Source organism: Scyliorhinus canicula, chromosome 18, assembly GCF_902713615.1.
Source record: "Scyliorhinus canicula chromosome 18, sScyCan1.1, whole genome shotgun sequence".
Classification (NCBI taxonomy): Eukaryota; Metazoa; Chordata; class Chondrichthyes; order Carcharhiniformes; family Scyliorhinidae; genus Scyliorhinus; species Scyliorhinus canicula.
The window spans coordinates 81748180-81771067 of record NC_052163.1 but is presented as its reverse complement, the minus strand read 5'-3'; the positions used below and the strand labels follow the sequence as shown (position 1 = coordinate 81771067).

Sequence of the window (22888 nt, the reverse complement as noted above, 5' to 3'; positions counted from 1 at the left end):
CAAAACGGAGAATCCCACCCCCTGCCTTTTCGAGTTAATATCTTGAAGACTTCGATCACTCACCCTTGACCATCTAAATCTAGGCCTAATTTGTATAATCTTTCTTCATAACTTAACCCCTGAAGTCTAGGTCTAATTCTTGTAAACCTAGGTTGCACTCCCTCCAAGGCCAAAAGGCCTTCCTCAGGTGTGGTTCCCTGATATGCTCACAGTACTCCAAAGGGGGTCTAACCAGGGTTTTTGTTAAGCTGTAGCATAACATCTGTGTCCTTATACTTCAGTCCTCTAGATCAAAAGGTCAGCATTCCATTAGTCGTGATTATTTTCTGCATTTGTTTGTGGCATTGTAAAGATCTATGCACCTGAACCCCCAGGACTCTCTGGCCATCCACTGCATTTCGCTTCATACCATCTGGAAAGTACCCTGATCCATCCTTTTTTGGTCGGAAATGGATAATCTCACATTTTCTTACACAGAAATCCATCTGCCACAGTTTTGCCCATTTACCAAGTCTAATTTGTAATTTTATGCTGTTATCTAGAACATAGAACGTACAGTGCAGGAGGAGGCCATTCGGCCCATCGAGTCTGTACCGACACTTATGCCCTCACTTCCACCCTATCCCCATAACTCAATAACCCCTCCTAACCTTTTTGGAAACTAAGGGCAATTTCGCATGGCCAATCCACCTAACCTGCACAACTTGCGTGGGAGGAAACCGGAGCACCCGGAGGAAACCCACGCGGACACGGGGAAAACCCGTAGACTCTGCACAGACAGTGACCCAGCGGGGAATCGAGCCTGGGATGCTGTGAAGCCATGGTGCTAGCCACTTGTGCTACTGTGCTGCCCCCTAAACAATCTACAATGCCACCCAACTTTGTGTCATCAGCAAATTTGGATATATAGTTTTTAATGCCATTATCCAAGTGATGAATGAATAATGTGAACCATTGATGCCCTAAAACAGATCCCTGTGGGACACCACTAGCCACATCCTGCCAAATTGAGTATCTACCCAATACCCCTACTTTCTGTCACCTGCCACTCAGACAATTTCCCAGGCATGGCAGTAATTTGCCCTCAATTCCATGAACTTCTATCTTAGTTAACAATCTTTTATGTGGGACTTTATAAAATGCCTTCTGGAATTTCATAAAAACAACATCCATAGACAGTCCCCTGTCCATTACCTTAGTCACCTCTCCAAAAAATTCAAGAGGTTTGTCAGGCATGACCTATCTGTTATAAATCCTGCTGGCAAAATGTTTTGAGGTGTTCAGTTACCCTATCCTTGATTCTAAATTCCAACAATTTCCCCACCACAGATGTTAGGCTAACTGCTCTGCAATTTGCTAGTTTTCCTCTTTTTGCCCTTCTTAACATGAGCAATTTTTCAATCCAGAAGAATGGCTCCAGAATCGAAGGAACTTTGGAAGATTATAGTTTGGGCATCTACAATGTCCTCCCCTACTTTTTTTAACATCCTTGGAATGAAACCATCAGGACCCGGGGATTAGTCACTCTTTAGTTCTATTAGTTTCCTCATTATCAATGTTTTGCTTAAGTAATTTTATTCAGTCCCTGTCCCTGATCCACTATTAATGTCCTCGGGTTTTCAGGCAACCCATCCTCCTTTTCTACTGTAAATACTGAGGCAAAATAATTATTTAACATGTCTGCCATTTCCCTGCAGTCACAGACAATATCCCCACTTGCAGTCTTTAGCGAGTCATCATTGCTCCTGACCACCCACTTGCCCTTATGTAACTATAAAACTTCTTATTGATTTTGATGCCCCTTTTATGCTTCCTTTCACAATCCATTTTAAGAGCTCTTATAAGAGCTTTGCTGCTCTTTGGATCTATGCTGCATTTTGCATTTTTGTAAACCCCTTCTTTTAGTTTTATGCTGTCCCTCATCTCTTTAGTTGTCCATGGCTGTTTTTTTCTGTGAAGGGGAGCTTTTCCCTCTCAGCGGTACAAACTGGTTCTGTACTGCATTAAACATTTCTTTAAACAACTTCCACTGTTCTTCAGTTGTTTTACTCATTAGCAGATTTATCAAGTTTACTGTCGACAGTCTCTGTCTCATCTCATTAAAGTCGGAATTACCTAAATCTAAAATTCCAATAGCTGATTTCACTTTCAAGCATTACATTGAACTCGATCATGTTGTGATCACTATTTGATAAATGTTCACACAATTAGGTTACTAATTAAATCCGGCTCATTACTCGTTACTAAACCCAGTATTGCTTGTCCCCTTGTTACATCCGGGACACATTACTGTAGGAAATGATACCTGACACACGGCAAAAATTCACCACCTTTCTGACAGGTGCTTGACTACCTCTCCCAGTCTATGTCAACATTAAAATCATCCAGTAATACTACTTTGCCTTTGCGTTACACTTGCCTAATTTCTGAATTTATATGATCTAGCACTTCCGTGCTTCTACCAAGGGGTCTATACACAACACCCATTCCAGTTTTAGATCTGTTACTGTTCCTCAGTTCCACTCACAAGGTCTCCACTGGATGCTTTTCCTTGGTTATATCCTCCCTCACCAGATTCTGTTTCTAATGAGTAAGGCTACTCCCCTCTCCCCACCCCAACTTGTAATTGTCATTATCTATCCTATACACCCCTCAATGTGGTATATTAAGTTACCAGTCCTGACCATCCCACAGCCATGTCTCAGCAATGGTTACTATATCATAATCTCCAATATCAATTTGTGCCTGCAGGTCATTTAATTTATTCCTTACACCGTGCATTTTTATTCACCCGTTTATTATTTCTCTCTTCTGGTTTAATCAATAAACTTCTTACAGTTTTGCCATTACCTGCCGCACCTGAAGTAGGATTCATTTTTTTTTTTTTTTTTATAAATTTAGAGTGCCCAATTTTTTCCAATTAAGGGGCAATTTAGCATGGCCAATCCACCTATCCTGCACATCTTTTGGGTTGTGGGGGTGAAACCCACGCAAACACGGGGAGAATGTGCAAACTCCACACAGACAGTGACCCAGGGCCGGGATTCGAACCCGGGTCCTCAGCGCCGTAGGCAGCAATGCTAACCACTGTGCCACCGTGCTGCCCCTGAAGTAGGATTCATGACTGTTTCTTTACTCTGTGACCTGTTAATTGTTTTTGAAACTGGATTGACTTCCCCGACGCTTCCTCCCCCCTCCCCCTGACGCTCCCCCCTGCCCCCGGCGCTCTCCCCCACCCCAACAGCTCGAGGGGTAAGAGAATGAGGAAACCGGATCTATATTCTCTAGAGTTTCAAAGGATGAGAGGTAATCTCATTGAAACTTACAAAATTCTTACAGGTGTGTGACAGGATAAATGTGGAAGGATGTTTCCCCTGGCTAGTGTGTCTGGGGCCAGGAGACCCAGTCTCAGAATAAGGGGCAGGCCATTTAAAGCTGCGACGAGGAGGAATTTTTTCTCTCCGAAGGTGGTGAATCTTTGAAATTCTGTACGCCAGAGGGTTGGGAAAGCTCAATCGTTGAGCGCATTCAAAACAGAAATTGATTAATTTCTGGACACCAATGACATCAAGAGAAATGGAGATGTGGGGAAAATGGCACACAGGTAGACGATTAGCCATGATCTCTCTGAATGGTGGAGCAGGCTCGATAGCTACTCATGTTCCTATTTACTATCTACTATTGCACACAAGTATGCTAGCGACACCCAATCAGGGAACAGTCAAATATCTATATTGCCTCTGTTTTTCACCTGGGCTCATGGGGTAACATTGGGCATGAGAGAGTCACCACAGAACCGGGCACTGCGGGATTAAATCAAGCAAAGCTCAGTCCTATTTGCTGGTTTGTCCCATTTGGGAACTGTGGCGTCTTGGAGTTATGGCAAAAGCTGTCTCTGTTAGTTGGCGAATAAATCGATCACGAGAGATCCCGGCCTAGCAAGGCCCAGCCAAATACTGATATATCCCAAGCGGTGCCAGTCCCGGAGCGATTAAGACGTCCTTAGCACCGGCACCATGTGGAATTACTGCAATTCCAACGAACGCTGTTGTGTGATTTACCGAGGTCAGGATTGGCACTCGAGAGCCTGACAAGCAGCACCTGCAAATAGGTACTCATTCCCCACACATCCTCAGCCCAGCCAAGAAGATGGCACTGGTTGAGCTGGAGCACATTCATCCTATTGATAAGTTGGCTGGGACCTGAGGGTACCAAGGGGTGTGGCCTGGGGAGGCACCCATACGACCAGTGGCGTTAAGTTCACAGTTGTCAATCAGCGGAGTACTATGCCGCATGGTTGCCTTGCAGTCAGCAACAGTACCTTGTAGTCAGCTTCTCCCCGCCCCCACTAGCAGAAGACCTCCCAGCCAGCAGCACAACTGTCAGCCACTGTAGCAACGTTGAGCACTTTTCATCCCCCACCTCTCTCCCTCAACAACCACAGCACCCGTTTCTCAATTTTTAATACAAGTGAACCCTGCCGTTGGTAATTCCTCCTGGTGGAGGCAGAGCACCACGATGGGGGGAGGGGGGATTGCCACGTCGGGCCTGTTAATGATATGCCAACAGAGTTTACTGTACAATTTGCGTGTCCATGCCGGCGTCAACATCGAGGCACCAGAACTTGGCATTCTGTTGCATTGCCGATGCCGGCCTTGATTTTCGTCTGACACGCGATTCTTCGCCCAATCGCGCTTCACGATTTCGGTATCGCTGGACGGAATATCCCGCCCAAATCTCCTTGGACTAGAGAAGGTTAAGGGGAGATTAATGAAGAATTTTTATTAGAGCAAATAAGAAGAAACTGTTATCAGTGGTAACAAGAGGGCACAGAGTCAAGGTGATTGGCATAAGAACGAGAAGCGACATGCAGAAACATTTTTTTTAATTTAGAGTACACAATTTCATTTTCTAATTAAGGGGCAATTTAGCATGGTCAATTCACCTACCCAATACATGTTTTTGGTTTGTGGGTGTGAGACCCACACAGACACAGAAGAATGTGCAAACTCTAGGCAGACAGTGACCCGGGACCAGGATAAACCCAGGTCTTCGGTGCCGTGAGGCAGCAGTGCTAACCACTGCACCAAAGTGCCGCCCCTTGCAGAAACATTTTTGATGCAATGAGTTGGCATAGTCTGAGATGCATTGCCTGAGAAGGTGGTGTAGGTAGATTCAATAATAACTTTCAAAAGTGAATTGGATAAATACATGAAGAAGAAATGCTGGGCTGTGAATAAAGAGCAGAGTGGGACTAAATGGATGACTCTATTACAGAGTCAGCAGGGAAACAATGGGCGAAACAGCCTCATTGGGAGCTGTATCGTTCCATGATTCTATGCGATTGTTTAAATTCCTCTTCCGCTAAAAGCGAAATGCCTTGCATAATGTATTTGATTAAATTGTGACTAAGCTATCTCAAGAGTCGATGTCTCATATCCCTCCATAGTTAAAGGAGCAAACTCTTCATGAAAATGTGTGCAATGAAAAATCTCTCCCAAAAATTATGCCCCTTTAAAGGATGAAACATATTTCGCAGAAACAGTTGACTCAGTTAAGTTGAAGTAACTTTGATTGGAAGCACATTGGAAAGGAAGTAACTGGAGTTTCTTTTCTGTCAGCACCGCAAGTTATTTCAGTCACGAGATCTGAAATAACTTCTAGGGAAGTTAGTACTGCTTTGTCTCGTTGCTTGTTCCCAAATATTTTAGTCACAGTTTTAAAAACATAGGTTTCAAAATGTAGTCATTTTTACATTCTCTTTAGACTATGCGTGACAGGAGTTATTTTTGTCACGAGTTTATGTTTCAAAAATATGTCACAATTCCAGTTTAATTCTCAAACACCTCATCAGTTTACGGGAAACACTAATCCTGGCCCAAATGCTGGTAAATTCAACATTGTCTCTCCACCACTTACCGCATCGAGTCCCACACTCACCTCATCCAGACCCCGACAGAGGCCCCTTTTCTCATAAGTTTTAAGGGTTGCACTGCATTTGCCAACTCTGTGCCATGTGGGTAAAAGGGCAAGTAAATGTTTAAATGGAACAGCAGTTTCCAGAATGCTGGAGGGCTGCTCCCCAGAAGCTGACACTATAAATATGAAGCAACTTAAAGACTTTAATTTCCAACTTTGGGTCCAAATGTTTGGATCAGTTCTTTCAGGTCCAAAGTTAATTATGAACAAAGAACAAAGTTAATTATGAACAAAGAACAAAGACAAGTACAAGGCTGGGTGGGATTTAGCCGCCCCACTTGCCATGGGCACAAATCCTGTTATGGCTGCTACATCCCGTGAGGGCCAAAAACGGATTGCGGCAGCGAGATTTCAGATTGCAATTTTCCCAGACCCCCTCTGATGATGCGATCAGATCCATGGGCAAGGGTGGGCGCAAACTACATTTACATGCATTGGAATGCATTATCATATACTTAGCAAGCTTAATGTCGCTTCTTCCACCCACCTACTGCTCTATAAAATTGGGAAACAAACAACCTCCAAGAGGGAGGGAGGAGGTGAGCACCCACCGTCTCCAGTGAACACCTGGGAGTCCAAGGGAACTGAGGCCTCTGGGTGGGGGTGGGATGTGATGATTGCCATGCAGCTGGACCATATGGGCATAGTGGGTGAGACCCCAAAAGACAATCCAACTCGGTGCCCACTCAAGGGGGGGGGTTTGACCCACCTGAGCATTAGTAATCCAGTAGGCCCAAGTATGGAGAGGTGACACCCATGAGCTCTCTGAAATCTCCAACCTTTGCTGGCAAGGCCTGACTGAGCAGGATGCCCATTGGCACTGCTTCTCCCTAAAGGAGAAAAACCAATTGTACCCAGTTAGGAACCCAAGCTTCATACCGGTGAGAGTAATCGAGCCTCAGTTGTTAGCCCTTCGCACCATCAGCTCCCCACAGTTTCAGAGACAGGGATTGGATTCAGCTTCAGGTGTCAGGGCTGTTAGCTTGGTGGCTCAGGAATAAGCGGCAAGAGGGTGGCATCTTCCGGGCTCCCCAAGGCTGGCACGTGAGGCACCTTCGGTCCCCTACACACACCCCCATTTAAAGGTGGACCTTATTTACTGTCTAGATGTCCACGGTCAGTCACAATAATGGAACACATGTCCATCCTGAAAGAACCCCCAGTGATCTCAAGTTGATGGAAGGGGACATCCAGCTGAAGGCCAGATACGAATCTCAGTAGGTGAGGGAAATTGCAAGGGGCAGCCCTGATCTGAAGATGGGAGGGCATCAGAGTCTGCCGGCGATGCTCTGGGACTGGCTGCTCGCAGGTCATGATGGGCAATGGGTCAGAGGATGTTAATGATCAATAACCGCAACACCAACCTGTCCCGCTCTCATTCCTCGCAGGAGACCGATGAAAATTGGAATGTTGTCAGTGAAGTTGGCAGTCGGATTCATTACAGTGCTAGGGGGCAACAGACTCCAGCTGCAACATGTGGGGGCACTCAGGAGAAACCCTCCAGACTAAGACCAGAGGGCCACAGGTCAGAATAAGGGACCGGAGGCCACGCCAACTTTGCAGGGACCACAATGGCACCAAAGACCAGGGTATACCGGACTCGGATATACTTCAAGGTGCCCTCTGATACACACGACAACAGAGACTTCGGCTGACGTAAGAGACCTTTGCCATGTTCTGCGGTCTTGGCTCCACAGAGCAGTGGAGGTCACCCGCTCCCTGAGGCCGTTAAAGTCCACAGAACTACTACGGTGCAGAAGGAGATCATTTAGCTCTTCGAGTCTATGAGTCTTCACCCCCCTTCCCTCCCCTCTCCCCCCCCCCTTCCCTCCCCTCTCCCCCCCCCCCCCCTTCCCTCCCCTCTCCCCCCCCCCCCTTCCCTCCCCTCTTCCCCCCCCCCCCCCACCCCCGACCTGGCTCATGTCAAGTGTTACATTCCTTTGGCCTTATGCTCTACTGGGGGATTGAGGTGAGGGCTTAGGGCAGGGGTGGGCAAACTACGGCCCGTGGGCCGCATGCGGCCCGCCAAAGGTTTTTATGCGGCCCACCAAGATCAAGTCATAAAAAAAATTTTTTTTTAAACATTTTTAAAAAAAATTTTTTTTTAAAATTATTTTAAGGTTAATGGGGGGGGGGGGGCTGTTGGGTTACTGGTATAGGGTGGATACGTTGACTTGAGTAGGGTGATCATTGCTCGGCACAACATGTGTTTCATGTGAAGTTTCTACTTTAAAATATTAATTAATAAAAATTAATTGCTTTTTTTTTCTTTAAAAACCTTTTATTTTGGCTATTTTAAATATTAATTATTTTACTTAATATACTATGCGGCCCTTTAAAATTGTGAATTTCTGAATGTGGCCCTTGCACGGAAAAGTTTGCCCACCCCTGGCTTAGGGTATCCTGCATTATTCCTGAGTCATGTCACTGTGAATGAAACAGTCACAATGAGAAACCCTCATCATTTGGAGAGCATGGATGCCCAGTGAGAACACCGATGGTTTGATGCGACGTGCCATTAGGAAGAAACATTAGCTTCTGAGGCGTCAACATTTTCTATGTTTCTATAGCACTTGCGGTGACGGAGATCAAAGGATATGGGAGAAAGCAGGATTAGGCTATTGAGTTGGATGAGCAGCCATCATAATGAGTGGTGGAGCAGGCTCAAAGGGCCCAATGGCCTCCTCCTGCTCCTATTTTCTATGTTTCTATGTGAAAGTGATGACATTTCAAAATTTCAGTTGACAGTGTCCCTGAGCTACTAGAGCCTAATGTCAGCCATGCCCACTCTGTGAACCCACAATTCCTTAACCTTTCACACCCTCTCACTACCTTTACGTGTGTCCCAAAGATGCACATCTGAGATGGAGGTGGCCTGCTGTCTTCCATACCCTGATGCAGGAGATGTCCTTGGCAGGCGTTCTCTGGAGGACCGAGACCTGACCTACTTTCGGGTGGCACTGGTGTTGTGGTGCCACCCTGTTCTGTCTGCTCTGCCTGAGGTGCACCAGTCTCTGGAAAAGGGGAGTCAGATTGACTGGGTAATCACAGGGTCTCCTCAGTGAAAGGCTTTGCATCAGCGGATCCTCCTCCCTCTGGGTGCTTGTGGGCCCCTGTGTCACTCTGTGGAGTGAGATCCAGAAGCCCCTCTGTCTTCTGGCACTTCTGGATGGCCAACAGTATCTGCATCATGCAGTTAAAGTCCTCGGCCAATATTCAGAGACTGAGCCATGGCCTTGCACATCCCCACGGGGATCTGACTTCGAGCCCCAGGCTTTCCACTGCGGCTCCCACACTTGCAGTGTTGGCCTAGTGCCTTGCATTCTGGCACGATCTCTTTTGACAGAAGGTTTTGGAACTCCTCCTATCAGTCTTGCAATCCCAGGAGCGTCACTGACAACCCTTCCTGATATTCCCAGCTCTGCCTTTCTATCTCAAGCAACTGAAGGGCAAAAAAATCCAGAGATGCGGCACCTGGCAGGTGAACAGCTGAGTCCTGGATTCCAGCGGGCCTTAAACTGATCTCTGCTCTGGTGGATGATGTAGGTGATAGCCATGACGCATCTTCTGTGTCCTACCCTGACACCTCCTCAGAGATCGCGTCGAGGGTTGACAGTGGAACCCTGTTGGTTGCCGGGCCAGGCTGCTCGGTTGCAAGGAATGGGACAATGGCACATTGCAAGGGCAAAGGTCTAGGACACACAGAACTCACGGGAGTTTGGGTGGTTGGATAAAAGTACACAGGCTACTTACTTTTCTCTCGCAGGCCCACCCCGTTCTCCACACAGGCCCACTCCTGCTCCTCCTCTGCAAGCTCAAGGCACTCTCCTCAAATGGAGTCAGAATGCTTAGCTCTGCCATTCCACCACCCGTCTTCGCTCGCGGCAGTCGTGAGCGAGCCTATCCAGCAGGGAGACAAATGGGGCAATGTGAGCTGGCCACCTCTAAGGTCAGATGGCGATGAAAACTGGCATGTGTGGTCACTGCATGTGAGCAGGATTGAGTTGTGAGGGAGTACCAGGGGGTTTGAGGAAGATTGTGGGAGGTCAGGTGGCAGGGCCCTGCTAGGTGGCAGCATGTGGGGTCCAAGGAGCATGAGGAGGGGTGGCTGAAATGGGGAGTGATGAGATGAGACACAAGAACTTACCTGAAAGACCGGATTAGGTCTTTTATATTTTTCCGGCATTGCACCTCTTGTGAAGGATGTTGGCGCTCCCCAGTGTGGCCACTGCCTCCCAGGTGGGATTCATGGCCTTACTGGAGGATCTCCTGCCAGCCTGAGGGCAGATAGTTACCCTGCTCCTCTCTACGGCATCCAACGTTTCTATGAGGGGGCCCCACTCGGTGAATCATGGAGCTGGCTTCTTGGCTGCCATCCTCCTAGTTTGACTGTGCGCGAGTGCTGTGGAACCATTTAAATGTAGTGCCCCCTTGATTGAACTGCTCAGAAAGCCTCTGGGACGAGCGAATCAGATCGTTCGCGCCATTCACAAGTGCCTAAAAATTGCAGCCCAGACCCAATCCGGACCGCACCCAAGGAGTGGTAGGATTCACACCGGTTTTCAAGTCGAAACGTACTGATCCAAATTTTGGGAAAATTCCATCCATTATGTTTAATCTCGGGCGGGATATTCCAAACAACCTGCCAGGCGATGACCCACCACTGGCCGGCAGTGTGAACTTCTGGACCCATCATTGTCAACGGGGCTTCCTGTTGGATGCACCCTTGCCGCCGGGAAATTGGCGATGGGGGTGTGCCGTTGGCAGACCGGAAGATCCCGCTAGAGTGAACAGCCAGAAAATTACAGCCCTCATCTTGAATTTTGGTCTTATTCTATTTAATCGTCATAATTATTTTTTGTGAAAATCATTTAATCGTTTTTCTAAACTCATTTTCGTTCACAAATAACATAGCTACTAATTTGATCCCCTTTACAAGCATCAAGTTTCCTGTTCAGAGTCTTCATTTTATGAAATAAATGAGGATTTAAAGTTAATTATTTTTAACAATCAATATGCTTTGCACCTTTTTTGGATTTGATTCAAGAATTCAAAGGTCAAACATTAAGAAGTTGAACATTCCTTTAGTCAGCACTGGACTTTAAACTAATTTTTAAATTATATTTTGACTTGAGGGCATTGATTGCCAAACCCATAACTGCCCTTAACCGAGGGGTTGCTGGGTAGGTTTGCTACTTCTGGTTTTAGATCTTCCTGGATGGTTGATCATGTGGAGTTGATCACGGCATTTTGATCATGTGACACCACTCATGATGCTTAATCACATGGTATTGGATCACATGGCAATTGTCCAAAAGTTATTCAATTTGCTTTAGTTGAGTGTCTTAGGGTTCTGAAACTGGGGTCCAGAAACTAAACTATTTCCATTATAAGTTCCATGTGAAATTTATCAAAACAAAAAAGAGTTTCTAACTGCAGACCATTTTATGCATGATAAATTAAATGTTAACAACAATGAAAATAACTCTTCCCGCACCTCACTCCATCCCCCATTTCCAACCAATATTAATAATGCCGATCCTCTGCTGCATCAGGTTCAGAAGGACAAAAAATGAAAGTTGACTTTTGTCACGGTCCTATTGAATGTCATTTGTGACATGGATAGGCGTCACTTCTATTCTGTGGCACGAGTGGAAACCCGATTGGAGGGATTCAAATAAAGAGTCCCAGGGCATGGATTTGGGAGGCAACAGCATATTCAGGGAGGTTGGAGGTTGGAAATGGGATGATAGTTTGCAAGGATGGTGAGTCTAGGGGTTTTTTTTTGAAGACAGGGGTGACGACAACAGTTTTGAAAGAGAGAGGGACAACACTTAGGAGAGAGAATTACCACCAACAATGTCAGCTAACAGGATGGGAGATTTGGTTGGGGATTGGGCTGATGGAGTAGGAAGTGGGTTTCTTCTTCCCAATTTGTGTTTCTACATTTGCCTAATCTGCGTTGAAACTGGGGAGAGGGGAAGACAGCAGGCTCACTGTTTGGGGACCTTCTCAAAAGGCCCATCATGCTAAACTCTGCTTAACATCAACATTTCCAGATCATTCACTGATCTCAGATCCCCAGGTTTGACCAAAAGGAAATCTGCCATCCTCACTCGGCCTGGTCGGCGTGAAACTCCAGACCCAAAGCACCTGCCCTCTAAAATGGCCAACCAAGTTATTTTGTTGAATCAAATCATTGCAGGAAACAAAATTACTACAGCGTATTGACACCATATAAACTGCAGCAGTTCAAGGCAGCGACTCAACATCATTTTCTGAGGGGCAATTAAGGATGGGGCAATAAATGTTAGCCTAGCCAGCAACACCCAGGAACAAATAGAAGTGTTGTTCCCATTCACTTTCATGTGGAAAATGTCACTGCCTTCATCTCACCCCATTGTTGCTCCTCACCTTGCTCTGCTTGAGCCCTCCCCTCCATTCCCATCACCCGCGCAACCTCCTGTCCCCCAATTCCCTCATCCTCCTGAGCAGCCATTCCCCACTCTGCATTTCTTTCCCCAAGCCTCTATTCCCTGACACCACCCTGATTCCTCAGCCATTTCCTGCCTCCAATCCCAGATTGATGACCCCCTCCTGACTGTTCACCAGCTGATCGCAACCATTGTCAAAGAGATTTTGCATTGTGAACCCACGACGGGGGTTCAACATCGGCGGGACGAGATGATCCTGCTGGCGCGAACGGGCTGAAAATCTCCCCCCCCCCTATTTCTCTCCTTGATGTTAGAACCATAGAAATGTTCTGATGCAGAAAGAGGCCATTCAGCCCATCGTGTGCGTCGGACAACAAAGAGAAAAAATAAAACAAACTAGCCGTTTAATATAATCCCAATTCCCAGCACCTGGTCTGTACCTTGCAGGTTATAGAATGTCGGGTGCAGATCCAGGTACCTTTTAAATGAGTTGAAGGTGTCTGCCTCAGCCACCAATTTAGGCCGTGAATTCCAGACGTCCACCGCCCTTTGGTGAAAGATTTTCTTCCCTCGTGTCCCCTCTATTTCTTCTATGAATCACTTTAAATCTCTGCCCCCTGGTAATTGACCTATTCAGCTAGGGGGAACAAGCCTTTCCTATCCATCATAATAGACCCCTAGGCCCCTCATAATCTCATAATTTTGTACACCTGAATTAAGTCACCTTGTAGCCTCCTCTGTTCTTTTTTATAAATTTAGAGTACCCAATTATTTTTTTCCAATTTAGGGGAAATTTAGCATGGCCAATCCACCTACCCTGCACACCTTTTGGGTTGTGGGGGTGGGATCCACACAGACACGGGGAGAGTTTGCAAACGCCGCACGGACAGTGACCCGGGGCCGGGATCGAACCCGGGTCCTCGGTGCCGTGAGGCAGCAATGCTAACTACTGTGCTGCCCAGCAGCCTCCTCTCCTATAAGGAAAATACACCTAGCCTATCCAATCTCTCCTCATAGCTGCAATTGATGTTTTAACCAATAATGCTACATTCCTACCTTTTTTTAATCCCCCTCCCTACCCTGCTGGAAAACTCTATATCCAGGGATGTTGGGTTGCCATCTTTGTCCCTCCTTCAGCCAACTTTCCATTATAGTGATGATATCAAGCCGCCCGGTGTCTATCTGGGTTCTCAGCTCATTGGCTTTATTTATTATGCTCCTTGGATTTACATATATGCCCATCAGCACTGCCAGACTGCTGTGCTGTACACTTTTTAAACCTATGCTGCTTCTGTCTTTAGTCACTCACGAATCCTCCATCGCCCATTCCCTGCTCAGAAGTTGCCCCCAGGTTCCCATCACCCTGCCAATCTAACTTAAACCTCCCCCACTCCCTTCAATTCTAATCAATTCCATCTCCTCCATGCTGTGCTGTACATTTTTTAACCTACGCTGCTTCTGTCTTTAGTCACTCACTAATCCTCCAGCGCCCATTTGTTAAGTAATGGGTTAAGAGACATTCAAATTAGTTATCTCATTTATGTTAAGCATCCAATAATTGACACTGATATGTAAAGGGGCTTCAGGTGGCCCTTGTGTCAGGTGATGTGATGTTAGAGTTTTGTGCAAAGTCTGTTGAAGGAAATTAAAGGTGTTTTGTGGAAAATCTGCAGAACCTTTGACTCTTTATACTACAGCAGCTAAACGTCTAACAAATGGTAGCAGAGAATGCTTGCTGTGCAAGTGTGAAGGGTTGAAAGATACAATTTATCCAGACCAAACCAAGGACTGAGTGAAAAATATATGGCTGAACCAAGGATAAAGATGGCTGGATATGACTACCCCCCTTATTTTCTGAAAGGGGATCGTACGATCAATGGATAGGCTCCTGGTTTTGACAGGAGTTCAGTTTGCGGATAAGGATACCTTATTTCGATCAGATGACAGAAGGTTTTTAAAAGTTTCTGGGGAAACATTCAATTCCAATGTCTCTGATGACCCAAATAGGTCAGCCTGCAATAAAGCAGAATATGGAAGACACACTACTAACAGGATGGCGAAATCGCACGTCCACAAACAGGTTCCAAGACTGTAGAGGGAGATCGGGACCCGGAAAGTATGAAGACAGAAACTCAGTTAGAACCTACAATAGGAATATGAACCCCTGAAATGCACAGGGTATGATAAATCGATGTTTTCGATGCAACTCGCAATACCATTATGCTTTCAACTGCCCAATATGTTATAATAAAGTGTTTGGAGCGACACATGACACAGAAGAGTCAGAAGAGGAAAAAGATAGTGACCAGAAAGAAGGCATTGTCCTATTAACAAGCAGTTTTACACCGGTAATGAGGGTGTTGGTTGCAGAATCGTTCAATTGTGCTGTATTGGACAGTGGAATTGGCTGGTTAAAATGGTACCTGGACTCCTTGAATGCTGAAAATCGTAACAAGGTGAAGGAATTTGAAAGTTCCACAAGTTTCAGGTTTGGGGATGATAATACTCTGAAGTCGCTGAAAAGAGTGGCGATCACTTGCAATATTGTCGGAGTGAATCATTTCATTAGCACGGATGTTGTATCAAGTGAGATACCTTTGCTTCTGAGCAGACCGTCGATGAAGAAAGCACACATGAAACTGGATATGGAACAGGATAAGGCAACAGTTTTTGGAAAGACGGTGGACTTACAATTTACACAGTCGAGACACTATTGTATTCCATTGCTGACAAATAATATTTCAAGTACAGTTGTTAAGGATGTGTTTGTGGCAGTTGAGCAGGGCAGTTAGCACACTGGGCTAAATCGCTGGCTTTGAAAGCAGGCCAGCAGCACGGTTCGATTCCCGTAACAGCCTCCCCGAACAGGCGCCGGAATGTGGCGACTAGGGGCTTTTCACAGTAACTTCATTTGAAGCCTACTCGTGACAATAAGCGATTTTCATTTCATTTTCATTTCAAAATGGGACTTAGCTGATTAAAAAGCTTGTTGTATTAAAACCGCATAGGCAATTTGCGCATCCGTCTCCTTGGAGGCTGAAAAATGTATTAAAGGATGCAGGGGTAAGGGATGAAGACTATACTAAACTGATAGAACAGGTTAGTGATCGCTGTGAAGTTTGTAGGAAGTACAGAAGGACACCAGCATGACCGATAGTAACCTTACCTTTGGCCAAGGATTTTAACGACATTGTGGCCATGGGCCTTAAGATCTGGGATAAAGCCAATAATATATTTATTTTGCATTTTGTAGATTTAGCAACCAGATTTAGTCAATCAACGATTGTACGAAGTAAAGAAAAGAGCGTAATTCTGGATCAAATCGTGGAAAAATGAATAGGGACAGGAATAAGCCCACCGGCAAAATTCCTTACGGATAATGGGGGAGAATTTGCTAATGATGAGTTTAGGGATATTTGTGAAAATGTGAATATCGCAGTTATGAATACGGCTGCGGAAAGCCCATTTAGTAATGGTGTGTGAAAGAAACCACGCGGTAATAGATGACATGCTCCGGAAAGTTTTGGCGGATAGACGAACTGCAAGTTAAATTCAGCTTTAGCATGGGCAGTACATGCAAAGAATTCATTGCAGATGGTTGGGGGCTATAGTCCCTATCAATTAGTGTTTGGTAGAAACCCTAAAATTCTGTCCATCTTAGACGACCAGCCTCCAGCTTGGGAAGGGACGACAATTAGCTCTGCTTTTGCTGAGCATTTAAATGCATTACACAGCAGTAGAAAAGCCTTTTTGGAAGCAGAAGTCTCTGAAAGAATTCGCAGAGCTTTAAGACATAATGTACGGCCATCATATGCCGTTTTTCAGCAAGGAGACATGGTATACCATAAGAGAGACAATTCTAATGAATGGAAGGCCCAGGGAAGATCATAGGCATAGATGGCAAAACAATTATTTTGCAACATGGTAATCAAACTATTAGGGTGCATTCATCAAAGATAAGAGTACAGATTACAAATTTTCAAATTTAGACAGAGCAGACAGACATGACGAGGAACCAGAGTCATCTGGTACGCACATGTTACAGAACTATGAAAACCAGTTAACTGATATAGGCAGGGTTTCTGTAGAGGAACCCAACACTTCTGATGAATTAGAACAGGCCATTTTTCTGAAAGGGCGAATGCCAAAGGTTGGTACAAAAGTGACAAACTTGCCTGAAGGGTCTAGTCAATGGAAGGATGCAACTGTTATTAGTAGAGCAGGGAAGGCCACTAGAAAGTATAAACATTGGCTGAATGTACAGCATTCAGGGGAGGGAGTCAAGACAATGGATTTGGAAAACGTAGTTCAAAAATGGAGGGTGCAGAAACGCAGTGCCAGTTCAGATAGTACATCAGATAGTGAACAGGTCTGCAGGAAAAGGTCGAGAACTATTGAAAGGACATCCAACAGCAGAAGGGAATGATCAAGCAGTGGCAGTACAGAACGAGATACCAGGCGGGAGAGGGGACGTAGTTTATCAAGATCTCGGAACGTAAGACTCGAATACTAATAGGAGTAGAAGCCCACATGCACGTGAGATTTTGGTGGCTTCCAATAAATTAGATGAAAAAGTTATCAAAGATGCCAAACAGCAAGAATTGCATAGTTGGAGTGAATTTGGGGTATACACGGAAGTACCTGATAGGGGACAAAAAGCTCTATCCCACAGATGGATTTGTATGGAAAAGGTTCTTCCAGATGGAATTTATAAGGCAAAGGCCAGGCTTGTGGCAAGGGGATTTGAAGAAAACCTTGAAGATCAGGATTTAAGGGTAGATTCACCTACGGCAGGAAAGATTATTTTAAAGATCTTCTTGGCTCTATTAGCCACAAAGGCAAATCAATAGATATAAAAGCTGCCTTTTTGCAGGGCCAGCAGCTCCAAAGAGACATTTTTCTCCATCCTCCGAAAGAGGCAGCTAACACAGGAGGGGTACTCTGGAAGTTGAACAATTGTGTATATGGATTGAATGATGCATCTAGAGTCTGGTACTTTTCGGTAAGGTCAGTTGGCTGTTAGGCTGTTGCCAGTTGAAAGCAGATCCGGCAATGTTTTACTGGCACTATAAAGAAATCTTTCTGGCATCTTTATGATGGGGTGAGACTAGTGATTTTGAATCTATTGTAATCTCTGGTTTGAGGAAAGAATTCAGGGTTGGAAGTCAGGCTTCCGGTGCATTTAAATATATTGGACTAGAAATCGGACAGACTAAGTTAGGGGCAACTTTATGTCAGCAATCTTATTTGGAAAGCATCAGCCCAATAGCAATTAGTCATGATCGGGTTTCACAAAAAGACACAATGGTTTCAAAGATGGAAAAAGAGCAACTGCGAAGGTTAATTGGGCAACTGAACTGGTAGAGATACTAGACAGGATGTGAGTTTTGGTGACTCAGAGTTGAGTACAAAAATGAATGATCCCAAAGTGGAAGACATAATAACAGCAAATAAAGCGTTTGTCAAACTAAAAATGCAGGAGTGTGTTTTGAAGTTCCCGGTTTTAGGTGACCTTAGGCACTTGAAACTCATAGTTTATAGCGATGCGTCCTATGCAAATTTATATGATGGGGTTTCAAACGCAGGAGGTTTTATAATTTTCCTTTTGGGGAACAATGGTAAATGTTGCCCCCTTGTGTGGGTAACAAAGAAAATAAGTGGTCAAAAGCACTTCGGCTACTGAGAAGTTAAGCCTTGTAGAACGGTTGATATGGCCTTTTATATATCTCAGATATTGACAGAAATGTTGGGATTAGGGAAATATACCTATTGAATGTCACATTGACAATAAATCACTATGAGAAAATGTGCACTCTACAAAAAGTGTCAATGAAAAAAGGTTAAGGATAGACATCGCAAGTTTGAAGCAGATGTTGAACAGAAGAGAGATAGTTAAAATTAAATGTGTTGACAGTAGCTATCAATTGTCAGACTGTTTTACAAAAAGAGGGGCTAGTTCACAGAAACTTTTGGATATTGTTAAAGAAGGGCGCCTGTTTCTGTGACTGGTTGTTTCTTTTCTTCTTCCAAAAAAAGAAGAAAAAAAGGGGAGGTGCATCGGTGAACCTCATCTCGAAATCCGATCTCGACATCATCTGCGTCAAGACCAAGTATTCTTCCACTGGCCTGCCAGCTCCTTGACTACAATGGCAATGCCATAGCTGCCAGTGGCTCGTGCCAACTAGGGGTGTCCAACAAGGTGATCAAAGCAACGCTGCGGTTTGAGATCGCTGGACCTAACAGAGCATCCTTGCTCGGTGCTCGGGCCTGCAAGCTCCTGAACCTGGTTCAGCAAGTCCAAACCATGTCATCGTCACAGGCGACGGCCTCACCTGATGAAAACTTCCAAGCTGATATTGATGACATCATCACGCAGGACCACAGCGTATTCGACGGAATGGGCACGCTCCCATACCGATACAAAATCCTGCTCAAGCCGAACGCCACCCCTGTAATTCATGCACCACACCGGGTGCCGGCACCCCTCAAGGATCGCCTCAAGCAGCAATTACAAGACCAAGACCAAGACCAGGGCATCTTATCGAAGGTCACAGAGCCCACGGACTGGGTCAGCTCCATGGTCTGCATCAAGAAGCCGTCAGGGGAGCTTCGGGTCTGCATTGACCCCAAGGATCGAAAACTGCAACATCATGCGGGGAGCATTACCCAATACCAAAACATTAAGAGCTGACCAGTGAGATGGCTCATGCCAAATTCTTTACGAAGCTGGACGCCTCCTCGGGATTCTGGCAAATACAGCTGGACGCGTCCAGTCGCAAGCTGTGCACATTCAATACCCCGTTCGGGCGCTACTGCTACAACCGGATGCCTTTTGGCATCATCTCTGCTTCAGAGGTATTTCACCGCATCATGGAACAGATGATGGAGGGTATTGAGGGGGTACGAGTGTATGTTGACGATGTCATCATCTGGTCCACAACGCCCCAGGAACACATCGCTCGCCTCAAGAAAGTATTCCAGAGAATCCATGAGCATGGTCTCCAGCTCAACAGGGCCAAGTGCTCATTCGGTCAATCGGACATCAAATTCCTTGGTGACCACATCTCTCAGCAAGTCATGCGGCCAGATGCTGACAAGGTTTCGGCGATCAATGCCATGAAGACCCCAGAGGACAAGAAGGCGGTCCTCCGCTTTCTCGGGATGGTCAACTTCGTCGGGAAATTCATTCCCAATATGTGGCATCCCACACCACGGACCTCCGCCATCTCGTCAAGAAGTCGACGGAATTCCAGTGGCTGCCCACATATGAAGAGGAATGGCGTGAGCTGAAAGCGAAGCTCACCACTGCCCCGGTTCTGCGTTCTTCGACCCAACGAAGGAAACAAAGATATCCACTAATGCAAGCCAGGACGGCATTGGGGAGGTGCTCCTCCAACGAGATGACTCCTCGACCTGGGCTCCAGTGGCGTTTGCCTCCAGAGCCATGACGCCCACTGAGCAACGGTACACTCAGATTGAGAAGGAATGTCTGGGCCTCCTAACGGGAATAGTCAAGTTTCATGACTATGTCTATGGCCTGCCAAAATTCACGGTAGAGACGGACCACAGGGCACTAGTCCACATAATCCAGAAGGATTTAAATGACATGACGCCTAGGTTATAGCGAATTCTTCTTAAACTATGCCGCTATGACTTTCAACTTGTCTACACGCCAGGCAAAGAACTAATTGTTGCAGATGCCCTATCCAGGTCCATTACCACACCGTGTGAACAAATTGACTTAATCTGCCGCATAGAAGCGCAAGTGCAATTGTGTGCCACCAAACTTCTGGCCTCTGACAAGCGGGTGATCCAAATTCGTGAGGAAACAGCAAAGGATCCTGTGGTACAGCATGTGATGCAGCACCTTACAAATGGCTGGCAGAAGGGACAATGTCCCCAGTTCTTCAACGTAAAGGACGACCTGATGGTGGTGGAAGGCATCCTCCTGAAGCTCGACGGGATCGTGATTCCGCAGAGCATGTGAGCTATGGTGCTCGGCCAACTCCATGAGGGTCACCTTGAGGTCGAGAAATGCCGACGCAGAGCTCTGGAGGCAGTCTATTGGCCGGGCATCAGCCAGGACATTGCCAACACAGTCCTCAACTGCCCTACATGTCAGAAATTTCAGCCAGCTCAACCCAAAGAAATGTTGCAGCAACATGAGATAGTGACCTCTCCATGGTCCAAAGTCGGTGTCATCCTTTTCCACGCCAAGGGGCGTGACTACGTATTCCTGGTCGACTACTTCTCCAGTTACCAAGGAGTGGTGAAACTGTTCGACCTCATGTCAAAGGCGGTGATCAAAGCCTGCAAAGAAACGTTCGCCAGGGATGGGATACCGCTCACGGTAATGAGCGACAACGGTCCTTGCTTTTACAGCCAGGAATGGTCTGATTTTGCACGGTCCTACAACTTCCGTCACGTAACCTCCAGCCCCCACTACCCACAGTCAAACGGGAAGGCCGAGAAAGGGGTCCATATTGTTAAGCGGTTGTTGTGCAAGGTTGCAGACTCAGGCTTCGACTTCAAGCTGGCACTGCTGGCATACAGGGCAACCCCACTGTCCACTGGGTTGTCTCCAGCGCATATGCTCATGAATCACACTCTGAGGACCACAGTTCCAGCCATCCATGTTCCAGACCTTGACCACCACACAGTCGTACACAAAATGCAACAGTCTCGGGCCCAACAGAAATCCGCATATGATGCTCATGCCACGGATCTACCCGAGCTGGTCCCAACTGATCGTGTTCGGGTACAGTTGCCTGACGGCGGCTGGTCAGCTACAGCTGTCGTGATCAAGCAAGTGGCCCCAAGATCGTTCCTTGTCTGCATGGCCGATGGCTCCCTGCTACGGCGCAACAGATGGGCACCTGACCGAAATGCCCCGGCCCCCCACGATGCTTCCTCCAGAAGTACCCTACCACGAGGCCACCGATCTACCAGCAATCCTGCCGGACCCCGCGACCACCGCGATCCCACCTATCCAAGTGCAGGCGGCCCCTGATCCACCACAAAGACTAAATCTACAGACTGAACTTTTGTACATTTTGTGACTCACCGTTTTGACCTCTGTAAATATTTCATCTGTCTTATATCTGCACTATCGACACCTTCCTATGTATATAAGTTCATTTTGACACATTTTGTATATAGTCAGTGTCATGTGAGAGTACCTTTAAGAAACCGATGTTACTGAAGTGATGTCAGAGTGTGGGTGGAGCTGGGTTTTTAGCTCAGCCATTTTGCAGTGTTTAGTTTTCGGTTTTGAGGAAAAGAGCTTGGGTGTGTCTGTGTTTGCTGTGAGCTGGATCTGCGGTGATCTCTGCCAGAAAAGACTATCTCTGAATCATTTGGGTGATTTAAACTCATAATGGTAATGTCTTTAACCTGATGTGTTTCTGTTTAAAGGTGTTAAGTCTTTTGGCAGTTTGATGGAACATTTTGAGGGATTATTTAGTGTTGTATGATTTTTGGGGTTATCTTTTAAGTAAGGGGTGTTAAGAGATCCAATGTTTATTTTAAAAGGTTAAGCTGAGTTCATGGAATAAACATTGTCTTGTTTTAAAAACCACGTGTCCATTATTGTAACACCACACTGAGGGAACAAGCCATGTGCTTCAAAAGCAACAATACATTAAAGGGAGAGTTTGGTAGAACTCCTTGATACATTTTGGGGTTCTGAAAATGCCGCTCCCATAACATCAGGCACATATACATATGCACACGCACCTTAATATTTATTATCTAAAACAAAAGGGGGGAGATGTCATAATGTACACCGATGTATATAATGGAGCACAGACAGGCAGTGATTGACACACAGGATGACCAGTAAGCACACAGCACAGAGCAGCCAATCACCAGACAGGACACTACCACTACAAAGTCAGAGGGCGCCAGGTTTCCTGCTCTCTCTGGACCCAGCCACTGAGACAGTCAGAGTTCGTGAGCTATCCAGTGCAAACACCATGCGGTAGCTAGTAAGTCTGGTCAGGCTAGTACTAGGTCTCCAGTCAGTTCAGTATAGTGTCAACCCACAGCTGAACATGTATATTAGTTGATACATTCAATAAAATCGTGTTGGATCTTCTCCAGCGTTAGAGGTCTGTCTCTCGCTACACTGCATCAAGTGCAGTCCACATCGACCCAACCTGCCTGACACATCACGACCCTCTAAAAGATCACCCTACCTAGGCCCACGCTTCTGCCTGATCCCATTAACCCCACCTAACATTTTGGACACTAAGCAGCAATTTAGCACAGCCAATCCACCCTGTCCATCTTTGGAGTGTGGGAGGAAACCGGAGCACCCGGAGGAAACCCATTCAGACACGGGGAGAAAGTGCAAACTCCACACACAGTCACTCAGGGCCGGAATTGAACTCGGGTCCCTGGCGCCGGAAGTAAACCTCCTCGGAATTCTTACAATGTATTTACATCTTTCCTTAAATAAGTAGACCAATATTGTC

The 22888-nt window shown here is 46.1% G+C and overlaps 1 protein-coding gene across 3 annotated transcripts in view; it reads right to left on the bottom strand.

Annotated features, from left to right (window-relative positions):
- The window catches only part of LOC119953603 (procathepsin L-like), a 62850-nt gene that overhangs the window by 39230 nt on the left and 732 nt on the right, over positions 1–22888 (bottom strand). The window lies entirely within an intron of this gene.